We start from the raw sequence: 723 nt of genomic DNA on the forward strand, positions 1-723 counted from the left end.
GAGTAAAAGCCGTATTTTTTTCTTGTGGGAGTTTTACGCGTTACCAACAAGTTGTTTTTTAGTTGGTGGGTTTCACCGATGACTTAATCAGAGATTTCACTAATGGGAGACTTTTTAATCATCCAAAAAGGAGTTTTTAATGATCCAAACAGGAGTTTTCAAAAAAATCCTCCTTCTTAGATCACTAAAAACTCCCTTTTGGTTAATTAAAGACTCCTTTTTCGAATTATTGAAAACTCCCTTTTGGGTGATTCAAAGTTCTCCCATTAGTAAAATCTCTCATTAAGTCAGTGGTAAAATCCACCATCAGTGTGAAAGGACAATGGGGATGGGCTTTGGGAGTGAATAAAAGGGTTTCAGGATGGGTTAGTAGATTGAGTGTGAAGGTATAATAGGGATCGGGTTGGGTTAGTGGATTGGGAGTGAATATTAGAGGGTTTAAGGATGGGTTAGTAAGCGTGCGCCTGGACAAAGTTAGACTTGACTGCTGCCAGAGATGGTATGGACCCCGCCTCATATTTCCCTTGACATGCCAGAGCGTTGGCCTGCGAAAATAAATGGTACAGGGGGTGCGAAGCGTGTTTACAAGCAGAAGAAAAAAAGACATCTAAACTAGGAGTTCCAAAACGTGTTTTAGAACTAAAATCAGACAAAACGAATTATTTTCTTTCCTTTCAGGTAAGGAAGGTAATGAAAATTTACTAGTACATAAGTTAGCAAGCA

This window comes from Diaphorina citri, unplaced genomic scaffold (assembly GCF_000475195.1).
Source record: "Diaphorina citri unplaced genomic scaffold, Diaci psyllid genome assembly version 1.1 scaffold2093, whole genome shotgun sequence".
Lineage (NCBI taxonomy): Eukaryota > Metazoa > Arthropoda > Insecta > Hemiptera > Psyllidae > Diaphorina > Diaphorina citri.